Source organism: Siniperca chuatsi, linkage group LG8 (genome assembly GCF_020085105.1).
Source record: "Siniperca chuatsi isolate FFG_IHB_CAS linkage group LG8, ASM2008510v1, whole genome shotgun sequence".
Lineage (NCBI taxonomy): Eukaryota > Metazoa > Chordata > Actinopteri > Centrarchiformes > Sinipercidae > Siniperca > Siniperca chuatsi.
In genome coordinates, this window is record NC_058049.1 from 7,825,327 (window position 1) to 7,837,040 (window position 11,714).

The 11,714-nt window shown below is 37.6% G+C and overlaps 1 long non-coding RNA gene across 1 annotated transcript; it reads left to right on the forward strand.

The window, feature by feature from the left end:
* The first annotated feature begins 8,048 nt into the window (after positions 1-8,048).
* On the forward strand, positions 8,049-10,686 carry LOC122880673. Its single transcript, XR_006378999.1, has 2 exons — positions 8,049-8,185; positions 8,358-10,686. It is a non-coding gene; the product is annotated as an uncharacterized LOC122880673 (long non-coding RNA).
* The last annotated feature ends 1,028 nt before the right edge of the window (positions 10,687-11,714 follow it).

Here is an 11,714-nt window from a genome sequence, read left to right on the forward strand (position 1 = left end):
TTTGTTGTTGTCCACACTGTGCAAAGTTCCTAACGAACTAACTAATTTCCCCTATTTGTGAGTGTTTCACTTTGTACCTCAGTAGTGAAGTAACAAAAAACAAATGAACAACATCAATATGAGAGTACAGCTCAGTCCACTTGCTTACTTGCATCTTTACTCTTCTGACAGATGAACTCTTTAAAAAGTTCACTCACTTCAAAAGCTGAACTCTCTGTGTGTATATGTGTGGACCAGCATACATTTACACAAAGTACTGTATGGCTGTACAACTTCAAACAAAAATTTACCAAGAGAGAGAAAAAAGTTTTGAAGGATCTGTATTTTAGTGTGAGCCATGGCCATTTTTAATGTGGTGGAATAAATTTAGCCGACCTTAACCAGTGTGACTTCCACAGACTGTAACAGTATTCCTAAACATTAACATTACAAAATGGTCAGAGAAACTGCAAAACAATAGCTAAGGGGAAAAAGCATACTGGCAGCAAGAAAATAGTTGGGTGTTGACAAAACTTTGCCTTGGGGCTATACGGTTTTAACCACATCACTTAGAAAAAGACAATGTTATGTAGTACTATATGTCTATATTATCTATGATCTATTATAACTTACTCATGCTGTGAATAATCCTCAGCAAAGTCTGTGGATTATTACATTTTTGAAAAGAAACGCTTTTGCAAACTGTCCTCACAAGAAAAATGACAATGACAATGGTCATTTGTTTAAATACTTAATATTACCTATGTTTTTATTTTCCTGAAGAGTAACCACTTGCGGTCATGCAAATATTGACTGTCCTCTCTAATGTCTTATTTCCACTGCATGGTATGACATGGCTCGATTCGTCTGGCTCGGAACCGTTCTTTTTTGGTTTTCCATTGACAAAAGTTGTGGATAGTACCTGGTACGTTTTTTGCTATCACCTCAGTCGAAGTTCCAAGCGAGCTGAGTTGATACTAAAAGGTGGAGTTAAAACACTGCAGACTGCTGATTGGGCAGAGAGAATCATCACTAGAATCACCACTTCCTTAACTTGTGTGCATTGCAAAAATGCAGGTGAACATAATTCAGACAATTTTTTGTTTCCTTACATATTATACATGTTGGCAAAACAAATTAGTATATAAATGTAATTTCTAGGAGACAGGCTTGCTTTTAACCGTATAAACTTAAACTATGGCCACAATCTTTTTGCAACTTTAAAGAAGTGGTTCTCGTCATCAAAGGACTTATTTTGTCATTTAGGTATGAGGACTTGTTATGCAGTTTTTCACTATAATTTTTAGATACTTTAACCACAAAACAAATTCCATTCACTCCACTCCATCAACTTAACTGGGCTGGGGCAGAAACCTCAGTGATAAAGATCTCAAAACACCAGGGCAAATTATCTGCATGTCTTGATACAAGTTGGGGTAAGTAGGGAAAATAATTGTTGTGATTTAAGTGATCAGACACATTAATATCATGACATCAATTATTCTATGAGTAGGTGTCTCACTTCAAAAGAAAAACAAGAAAACACTTGATGAAACTGAGTTTTTGATCTTGCACACACTGCACGTACAGCATGTTTGCGTTGGTGGTTGCAACATGCTGTACACATGCATCTGTGTCTTTTGTGCGTCACATCTCTCCAGCCGTGAGTCCTCTGTGAGGCCGTGTCTTTAGCCTTGCACGTAGCCCTTGCCATTGCCTCTAATGACAATAGTGTAACGCTGCCAGAGTCCTCACAGATTAAATATCCTCAAGCCAGGCAAAGCTGTCATTGACATAGAGTGAGTGAGTGCGAATGTGCGAGTGTGTGTACGCACACATCTGCCTTTTGCCTTCTATAACCACGTTGCCTTGACAACCACGGCTTTGTGTTCTTAGTCCTTTGTCACTTTACAGAGTGGTAACAGGATGAAATCATTTATCTGATGAAGGTTGTCCAGAACCACCAGATAAGAAGCAAAGTGCATAGAAAGTACGAGTTGAAAACTCAAAATATTACCTATGAATGTGTCACTTACAGGACTCCCTGGTGTGTCTGTTTTGTATTCTAGCTGCTGTCTATTCATCAGGGGAGGCTGGTACATCTTTGTGGCCCCTCTAATCCAAGAGGGAAAAAAAATGCAAGATGGTAACAAGTGCCTTAAGCAATTAACAGAAGAGAAAATAGCTAAAAGTGGCCACTGGCAAATTGGAGGGTGACATATGTCAGTTAAAGATAGCGTCCCAGTGAGACGATCTGACATTTGAATGCAGCAGACAGGTTTTTTTTTACACAGGGCAATCATCTCACTGTGGCATTCAAGGTTGTGTGTGGATACGTAACAATCCAATGTGTGCGTATATCTCTGTGTGTGTATGTTTATATGTGTGTTTATGGGTATTTGTTGTGTTGAATATGTGCATGGTGTCACAAGTATAAGGATTTTACATCCCACCATGGAGGTAATTCTGCATTTGAATTGAAATTTGCGCATTCTGCTCATTTTTTGTGTAAGGAAATATAGACTATAACAATACATACAGCTATTGTGCATATTTTTGCAAAAGAGAATAAAACAGTTTTTGGACATAATTGTGGAAACAGCGTCTAAGCTTCCGGCCTCTCGGCGCGTGTTTTCCTTTGCAACAGTTGACAAACATTTAAGGGCTGGTGTTGCTAGGAGATGAGCTATCAACTTCTGTGGTAGTTGATGTGTGCGATACTACTCATAGTACAGCACACAAATGTTGATATTTCATCAGGCACTTTCTCAAAAAGCACATTATTTGAGATTTGAGCCATCTGTCCCTTTCACTATTTGGGAGGACCCATCAGGCTTTTTAGTTTGTATTTTAAAGTGGAAGCTAGTTAGCCTAGTTTGCTAATGTTAGCACTGATTCCCACTAGTTACTTTTCAGTCATGTTATTTCAATATCCGCTGAATAGAAATCAATCTTAAATTTCTTCTTTTTGTTGATTACAATTTTGACCAAATAAGTCCACAAGTCAAAACAAACACCAAGGACATACAGATGTTTTGGGCAAAAAATAAATTTCATTTCAGTTTGACTTTAAATGTGAAAATGCTTACCTTTTGGCAGCCATTCTTAGATTCTGGTTAGTACTTTAGATCTTTATATCTTTCATAGTACAGAAACTTTCACATTTGTGTCTGCTTGTAAATGTCTGAAATATGCTTTTCAGGTTATTGTAGTAAAACAGCTAATAATAAAGATCAACCTAAACAACCTTGTCGTGTTATGATCTTGTGTAGATGTAATATGTTCTCAGCTTTCTCTTGCAAAAGAGATCTTGATCTTAATGAGATTTTCTGAATAAAGAAACCTTAACTAACAAAATAACATGTATTTTTTAGCTTACTGTAATATGCAAGCAGGCAGGAAAAGTACAGGTATCATCATGGTTTCTCTATCCTGTGCGACAAAGATACAAACATTCAGCGTCTGCCATTGGTGCATTTACAAAAACAGAAAAACACTGCTGAAATGTTAAAGAGTTGTTTTGCAATTGACTGAACAAATGGATTCAGAAGGAATTGAGGCTTAAGTTTTTGCAGACTGCCACAGGCTAAAGAGAAGTGAAGCGAATGGACCACTGAAATTCAGCAAGACAATGGAATTCTGTTGTTAAAACTTGGACATGTAGTTGCAATTTTGTGTTAGTTATGTTATATTTAAGGGTAAATTGTACCTTAGACTCTAGACTACTAACTCCATCTTGACTGCCTTTCTGATTGAAGTTGTTGTAGTTTTGCTATAATCTAGGCTCTTGGGTGCCTTTAGGCTTTGTTTATTGGACTTCCCTGATGTTGAAATAAGATACAGTACATATGTCAGTAAACTCAATTTCTGGCCATATTTCAACATCGGCAGACCACTGACTGTGCAGTGTGATGTACAGTAGAATATATTTTAGATTCAGACAGGCTTTACTTTCTCGAGATATATATATATTTTTTTCCCTGTTTGTAGCAGCCATAGCAAGTTTGTTTGGCCACTCAGTAGGGGAGAGGAGTGCTGGAGCAATAGTGACATCCATGCATTCTTTCCATTGTTATAGGCTCAGCCTATTTCTGAAAGAATGTGTCTTTCTGAAATACCTTTTTGTGGGTGGTGTTGCTGCAGTGTATGTTAAAGGGTGTCAAAAATCATATAATCTTGCATACAGTACATATGGAAGGATCATGTGTAAATCGATGGGATATAAGGCATTTTTAATGATGGGAATAACAAAAGGGCAACATTTAAAAAAAAAGAGGAAAAAAATCTATTGGTATAGTATGCCATGAGTTAACCAATAAATATATGGTTTCCACTTTATTTACAGTAACAGTATTTAAACTCCTTGCCCTCATTTGCCAAAAAGTTAACAGTCTATATGCACTGGTATATAAAATTTAATCCTTTAAGTTCTCAATATATCAAATGTCCTGCGCCTCCAGGAAAAATCCTGCCCCCTTATTGTACTTGGTGATTAACTACATTCTGATCCAGAAGACAGGTATATGCACATATTTTCAATCAATAGGGAATTCACACATAGTGGAGAAACAATAAAAGGCAAGATAATAAGGGTAGATAGTCAGTAGCATGAATGCTGTGGGAGTAGAGCAGTCCAATGCTCAGGCCTGGTGAAACACAGCAGCCCATTCTCACATGTAATTACTGACAATATTCTCATGCTACGCAACCATAACCTGCCTGAACTAATCACAAGCCTATTGTACTGTATAAATCCAGCCACAATAAATAACTTTCACACCATTTCTTAGCTGTCTGGGGAGCAATCAAGACTTCATAAATAACTCCTATAAACACAGCCTATCAATGACAACACCTACCTTCCTGCATTTTTCCTCAGCATCATACACTGTCAAGAAAACATCTTCAAACTGAACTATTTTACCTCCACTGTTGTGCATCACAAAACTCACTACTTTCCAACATTTCCTTCTATAACATAGGCATAACTTGGTGGATGCTATTGTCCGAAAGGGTTTAAAGTGAAAACGCAGTATACGTGTAATAGCAGGAATCAAACCCCTGACCCTGTCAACGTTAGCGCTGTGCTCTGCTGCATGTGTTGCCAAATGTATTGTTGCATTAATGTGGCAAGCACAAGACTGACTGTGAGGTTCCATGCAGGGAAACAAAAGGCCTATGCCACCATACACACGGAGTTGGTTTCTCCTGCCAGATTTTGAGCTTCTATTCTGCTAGTTTTTTTTCATCCTTTCAACTGCTCTACATGACTTTCTAGTTCATTTTATCCATGTGGAATAATTTAATACCCTCCAGATGAGAAGTGTGTCATTGTGATTCTGGATCCATAAAATTGTAATAGTTTTGTCACAGTCATGTATGTTTTTGTCGTCCCCAATCCAATTTTAGAAAAGCATTTCCATCTCAGTACTTTCAAACTCACACATGTTAATAACCTCAAACTGAGCCAGTCATAAACAAATTAAGCAAACATATTGTATGCACGAAGGATGACAATCTTTTTAGTGGCATCCAAGAAATTCTTTTGAATGAAAGGATAAAAAGAATCATTCAGTAGCAACTGAATGATGCTGAGAAGAAGTATTTTTTTCATGTTTCTGACAAAATGGCAATGAGTTCACAACAGTGCTCCAGGAGGGCCATTAGGGAGTTTGATGGCAACGCAGGAGGGGGGCCAGAGTGGCATTATCATCATTTAAAACTCCTGGGAAGATAGATGGAGGGAAAAAGAGGATCATCGTCACTCTATGGCCAAATACGCAGAGACAGCCACAGCATATTCAGAACAGATCATTAACTGACTGAAAAGCTACTCAAGTGAATGGCAGTCTGCTGAATGACAAACCTCTTGACACAAACACCAGGGAGCAAAAGTGGAATCTATTGTCCTTTTAGGAACGAGAGAAAGAGCAGGGATCTGTTTGAATCTGTGTCATTGATGTTGAATGGTCTATTCTTGGCTTCTCTTGAAGCAGTTTTTTATCTACCTTATACTGTACCCTTTACTCAGGCAACAACTAGCCGAAGCTAATGAGGCTTTAGCAGTCTGAGTTAGTCAAATCAAGTAGGTATCTGCCAAAGTTACAGTACAAAATCTTTGTTTTTCTCTGAACACTGTTTTCGTGTTGAAGGATAGTAACACAAAGCAGAATGTGTACTAAGCAGAGTATATCATTGAAAGATATATGCTATCTCAGATAGTATATCAGATTTTTTTTATTTTAAAACCAGAAAACACTATTGCCCTGTGTTTTGACTACATTTTCATTTTCCTCTCATTACAGTTTATGTTGACACCTAATTTTAAAGAACTGTTGTAAATCAATAGCACTTTTAAATAACATCCAGGCATAGAGTATAGTGTAAAAGAAACACAGCATATTCTGTCTACAGAGATGCGTCTTGAGGTGCTGCTAAAACAGTTCACACTGTCAGCTGACCTTTGAGGAGTCAGGCTGTCTCACAGCCTCTGTTACCTCCTCATCCTCAGTCTGAACCAAAAAGAAAGCAGTGTACCCTGATGACTTAGTAACTTACTAGCTACTTGCCATAATCATGAAGAAATGAAGGACTACTTACTAATTTCTTATTACTCAGTATAATGTACCACTTCACTTGAGGGGGCAAGTAACTAATAATTAAGTGCATTGTAATGATTGAGTGGTTACTAGTTTGGCAAGGCAAGTTTAATTTTATAGGGCCTTTCAACAACAAGGCAATTCAAAGTGCTTTACATAAGACAGAAAGGCATTAAGAAAAGATATAAAAGAAACACAAGACAATATAAAAAGGCAAAATAAATATGACTTTAAAAAGAGTTAAACTAAATAAAACAGAAGATAAAATAAGATAAAATTGAATAAGACAAATTAAACAGTAGAATCAAAATTGTGTAAATGTAATTTCCAGGAGACAGGGTTAATTTTGGACTAGCTGGAGAGAGTATGGACAATTGTGCAGGTTTGAAAATAGTATGGATATTCAATGCAAGTTCAGGTGTATTTACAATGGAATATTGATGATATACAGCTGAGATATCTATATGACACATTATCATGTATAAACTATTGTCACAGTAAAAACATTTATACTATTTTTCCCAACTTGAGGAATTTATATCAAAGTAAAACTGGTTATCATTTCCACCAAAACATTTCCAATAGGATTTGTGCATCAAATGGGATGGTAAAGTCATGAAAATAGCATAGATCATGGAGGAATTGCAAACACAAAAGCATGTAATCTTTGACACCATTTGTTGTGTTGTGATCACAGCTGACATGCCCTGTCATTACTCTCTCCTCTCCTCAACATCATACAAGTCTTCATACTTCAACTTCGTAAGCTCTAAAATACCAAGCAGACAAGAAATGTGACAATGTGCAGAACAAAAGCTTGGTTGTGCTGTATGGGAGTGCCACTTTGAAGGTGCAAACCCCTCCATCCACATCACAAGAATAGTATCCTTATCGTCTGCATACTGTTCCACTTCCACTCTGCAGCTGAGAAATGTCAAAACAGAGCGGATTGTTGCCTATTTTACACCATGTTTGTGTTTTTATGCATCAAAAACAACAGCATAGCATTCGGTCAGTTCAGACTGTCCTCACAAGAAAAATGTCCACATATGTTGTTTATGCAAGCAGCTTATTACGACCCATGTTCACGTTTATTGTAGGATGCATAAACAAACAAACCCAGGAGACTGGGGTTCATGTCCCGTGTGAAACCAAATGTCAATGTTGACTTATTTAGTTTTAAGATACATAATGTGACTTGTGTAACTTACGTTAGTTATGTGACTTACGTAAGTAACTTACTTATTTTAATCCAAACCATGACATTTTCCTAAGTTTAAACGAGTAGTTTTTTTGCCTATTCTTAACCAAACTGCGCCCGTTTCACAACGTTAACCACGTGTTTAATGATTTTAATGTATGCTTGCAGCCCGCCCTCCACTGCCACCGGTAGGGGCGCTAATTTTGAAACGCTCCTGCGGGTCGTTTTAGAGGGTAACACCGGGATTCCGCCGGACACGGCTCTATAACGTCACGTCCGCGAGCCGGTTTTGTTCCGTCCTCCAAGCGGCATCATACTCCACCGAGCGTTTCAGAAGCAGAGCGGTTTGCCTGCCTAACGTTGTTGATTTGTTCCCTTTCCCTTGGCTTTTGTGTTTCTATCATGGGTGAGTAGGCTGCGTAGTTAAATGGTTTCTATTTTTGTCTGTTTTAATTGTGTTTCTTGTTGATATACGACCGGGAGTCTGCACAGGGTGTTTTATTTTGAAAATTGACCGGATTCTCTATGCCGTTTCATTCTGTGCCTGACTTCCTGGCCGGCTCATTTGCTCTGTGCAGCTTGACGGGGCTTCCTTCAAAAAGAGACTCGCCGCGTATTCACCGAGGAGCGAGTCGCTTCGCAACGCCGCCGTGACCGGTGAAATCCCGGGCTTAGAACAAACGACCTATGTGGTGGGAGGACTTGTTGGGTCAGTTGTATGACATTTTACTAGCTGGAGCATTATTAAAAGTTTTTCAGCAGGTGATTCGTATAAACAGCAGGGCTCTTCACAACTAATCCATCATCTTCGCTGAAGAGCTCTTGCTGCTTCAAAGGTGACAACATGCAGAGAGTAATTGATTTCAACTTTAAAGTCATGTGTTTCCCTTGACTAGTATGTTAGATAAATGTCTGTAATGCAAATATAAATCCACTCAATTTTCTGACATTTAAGCTGTAATAAACACATTTTAAAGTGGCAGAGGAGAACAAGTATTTTCTGTTGTTGGGAATATGTTGTCCTTCAAACTGAATGCTCTGTCACGTCTCAGTGTTTCCTCTACTGTCAGATGCTTGATGGAAGTCGACTGTGTAGTCGACTTTCATCTAAAATAATCAGCCTGTCCTCTTTCTCAGGGTTTTTCATATTGTGATGGAGAAGAAATTGGTGAATGATTTGTCATTACATTGTAATGGAAATCACCTTGTTGTTGTTTCTGCTCATTTCAGACCAAAAGAGCCTCATGAGAGACTCATTGCCTCTGAGGAAATACTATCCAGATGCTGAGTGCTATTAAGGTTCTCTGAAAATTATTGGCTACTTTAATCTTCAGCACACTGCAGACAAAGTGGATGATTCTTCACCCTTTTAAAATCAGTTTTTTTTTGTTTTGTTTACAACCATAAACTTTTTTTTTTATGTGGAGAAGTGAAAGTTTGTTTAGGTAGAGCAAAATCACTGAAAAACATAAATATGTGGAATGTAATTCCAGGCGTCATGGACCACATGTTGTCCTTCAGAGGTGCAAGTGATATTACACTAAGATAAATATATCGGTGGGATGGCCAAGTGTCATGTCTTATAATGGGGCCTAGACATCCAAGAAGAGCCTCTGATCACACAGTTACAAGTGACAAGGCATAAAATACTGTTGTAGAAAACACAGCAGGTGGCGATCAATCAATGACATCTGCTGCTTGTAAATGCACAGAAAATTCCATTCTCAACCCAGTTGCTCAAGAAAACCTGGTTTTGGTTGACACATGTAAACACCATAACTCAAAATCACCTATTTTAGATGCCTTGCAGTTACTGTGGCATAGAAACATCTTACTTCCTGTTTTTGCAAGCTACACAGGCACACAGCATTGTGGGTACATTTTGACTTCAACAAAAACACACATTTGGGATAATTTCCTTACCTTAGTGTCTGCCATTTTGATAATGATGATGGATAATCAAATTAAAAGCTAATAAAATACTAAATGCATGATTTACCTTCCCTTTCATGCTCAACACATGGTCCAGAGTTAAATCCATACAACTACTAGATGGATTACCAAGAGATTTTGTACAGACTGAGCATGGTTCTTCAGTTTATAATAAGACGCTGTCAGCCTAGTACTTGAGTAACTTGATGTTACCATTCTAATATGCTACATGATGTAGGTTGCTGACATGCAATGCTTGTTAAGGTCTAATAAGTGTTAACACGCTCACATTAACACATTAACATGCTAGCTCAAAGCACAGCTGAGGCTGACAAAGTACACCTGATACCTATAATGAGTCTGTAGCTTTCGGGTGTATTTGTATTGAGCATGTAATTTACATACTTACCTTGAACATTGTCTCCTAGAAATTACGTTTTTATAGTACTAGATTGTTTTCCCAATTATGTTGTGGTGAGAAACTGGTTGGATTATGTTCGGAGGCAACGTTTTTTTTTAGTTTGAAATTTATTAACCGTACCAGAGTCACAGGGAGGTGGTCTGGGCGGATGGCAGGTGTACAAAGCTCAGGACTTTGACTCCAGAGACTGTGGTTGGCACCCTGAATACAGTCTGTGGTTGGGTTTAGGCAACAAAGTACTTTGATTAAGGTTACGAAAACATTGTTTCGATTAAATGTTAACAATGACATTATGTCTCGTGATTCAAGTCACTGCAGACACTTTCTGTATTAAAACAAAACCATGATCTTTCCCTAACTTTGAAAATGACATATGTTGTCATTGAACATTTTACAAATATGTTCTGCATCAACATTTTTTCCAGAGATTTGTTAACATTTCCTCATTATGTTCTTAACTCTGAATTATTTTCTTTTTCCCCATGTTGATCAATGAATGTTGTCCCTGACAAATAAACTAATAAACTAATAAACTGAAATAGCAATAACTCTAAGGATAAAAGAGTTGCCTCTCCATTTTTCATCCATCCAACAATGTTGTTTTCTGGTGTGTAATGAGTGTTATAGCCTCACAGGGACATTAGTGTGGCTGTAGAGTCTTTCATAATTTTTGATAAGACGTATGTAGCCACTAATAAATGTCAAGCGTGCAGATGCCCCTTCTGCTTTGATCATGAGCATGAAAGGAATATTGATGGACAGCTCGGGTGAGCACTGGTGCCCATGTTTAGTGCAGCTCTGACTCATCGACTCTGAGAACAGTGGGTGCTTCATATTGTTTGCTGAAGGGAACTTATACATCAATAGCAACCAGCCTAATGAGCTAGCTATTGGATTTGGTGTTTTGATGTTGATGTCTTTCATTTTGACATACTTTAAGTTTATCTGAGTTCATAATTTATTCCGTGTTTGTGTTAGCTGAAGCAAAGGCAGTGCAAACAATTAAATATTTTTTAATCAGAGAAGTTGGTAATAATTGTTAAATAGTTTCATTTGTTTGAGATTATGATGCATACCCCACAAAGCAGTTCTTGCACCACCAAGACCAATCACTGATTCTTTTTCTTTTCGTGTTGTTTTGTGTAATCAACTCTCTCATAACCTTATTCATTTGATCCTGTATGTGCTGCAATACATTAACTTGATTACAACTGTTTTAAAGGAATCATAGCATAATACAGACTAGTCTAAGTCACAATAATATACAATATAGAAGATAAGTTGATATGCGCAGACGGTGACGTATTTCAGGTTGAAAATAGTCGTTACCTTCCAAATAATAAAATATTGATGTTTTATTGTGACTATGTCTGAAAATGTCTGATATTTAATGTCAAATAAAACCTAAAATCTTTTTTTTTTTTATTGTGTCAGACTTGAAGTGACTCCCTGGCATGATGAAAGAAAGGCACTGGAACTTTCTCAAGGCCAAAAATGTATTCTAAAGCAAGAGGCATGATGGTCTTGTGACCTTCATCAGATGCAACTCAAAATGGATCACAAACAATATATACACACTTCT